The sequence below is a fragment of the Bombus impatiens genome, unplaced genomic scaffold (assembly GCF_000188095.3).
Source record: "Bombus impatiens unplaced genomic scaffold, BIMP_2.2 scf_3529, whole genome shotgun sequence".
In the NCBI taxonomy this organism is placed as follows: domain Eukaryota; kingdom Metazoa; phylum Arthropoda; class Insecta; order Hymenoptera; family Apidae; genus Bombus; species Bombus impatiens.
In genome coordinates, this window is record NT_179948.1 from 2206 (window position 1) to 3396 (window position 1191).

Consider the following 1191-nt stretch of genomic DNA (forward strand, 5'->3'; position numbering starts at 1 on the left):
GGGGGGGGGGGCTGAGAGGTCCGTCCTGTTCGGAGGTTTGCGGTCAACTGGGGTGTTACCAGCGCGGCTAACTGGCGTTGACGAAAAATTTGGTGAGAGCCGCCGAAAGGCGACAGTGCCTTACCATTTATATGTGTTCCATCCTTGTCTAGTGGAGTGCTAAACGTCTCTCCTTTCATACTACACTGCAAAATGTGGAACGCTTAACGATTTTGCGTGTCATCCTTGCGCAGGGGCTATGCTAACATTCTCTGTATCGTTCCAATTTTAGTATATGTACTGCCGAAGCAAGTACACACCACCACCGCCACCTGGGTGCCCCACGGTGCCATCCTCAATAGCTTCACCCGAATGACATCATGCAAATTTATCCCCCACTGCCTTTGGATGTCTTCCAGCAGCGCTTGCTGGCGAGGCGGTCAATATTCCTCACCTGTAGGATGGCCCTTTTCACAAGTGCGGCCACTTCCGTTTTGTCACTCAAGGCGGCTCTCAACTTTACCGCCACCTCGTTTACAGCAACCATCCTATCGAATTCGATTAGGATGTGGCCCGCCCTCGTTCTTCTCACCATAGTGGCTCCTTCTAAGATACTTCTTGCCGCCATTGTTCTTCTATATACCTCTAGCCACTCACAGCCTTCCTCCACTTTAACTAGGATGGCCTCCTTTCTTCCCCTGCCCATTGGCGCACCCTTCTCGCCAGTCCTCGCCTCCCGGTTAATACCCGGACACACCCCAGCAATAGCCTGTTCCAGGGGAGCTCTCCTCTCCTTTTTCCTTCTCTCCACCGTCGTCCAACCTTCCGAGTCTTCACTGCACTCCTTCTCTATCGCCTTCTTCCTGCTCTCCTTACCGCACGTCTCTGCGTAGGTAGTCTCTCCTTTCCTAGGTCTCTTTAGCTCCTCCGCTCTCGTCATTTCGGCCAGCAATACCACCTTCCTCTTCGGGTATCCTCCCTGGCCATCGGCACCTCCTTCATAACTTCCATCCTAATGTCCATTCCTTCCTCATGAACAGGCTCCATCCACCTCTTTCTCCTTCTTGTCTTCTGATCGCCGCATTGCCCCGAGGATTGCCCCAAGGACGATAGGATTCCTATGATTAGATTTCCTGTCTCTCTTATCCCCTTGTCCTTGTCCTTATCCAATTAAAATTTTCGGACTCATTCAACATTTGTACCGCTCCTGCA

The 1191-nt window shown here is 52.0% G+C and overlaps 2 non-coding genes across 2 annotated transcripts; both read right to left on the minus strand.

Moving 5' to 3' along the window:
- Nucleotides 1–80: 80 nt before the first annotated feature.
- On the minus strand, nucleotides 81–186 carry LOC112213998. The gene has a single exon (XR_002947917.1). It is a non-coding gene; the product is annotated as a U6atac minor spliceosomal RNA (small nuclear RNA).
- Nucleotides 187–188: 2 nt separating this feature from the next.
- On the minus strand, nucleotides 189–295 carry LOC112213997. Its single transcript, XR_002947916.1, has one exon. It is a non-coding gene; the product is annotated as a U6 spliceosomal RNA (small nuclear RNA).
- Nucleotides 296–1191: the final 896 nt, after the last annotated feature.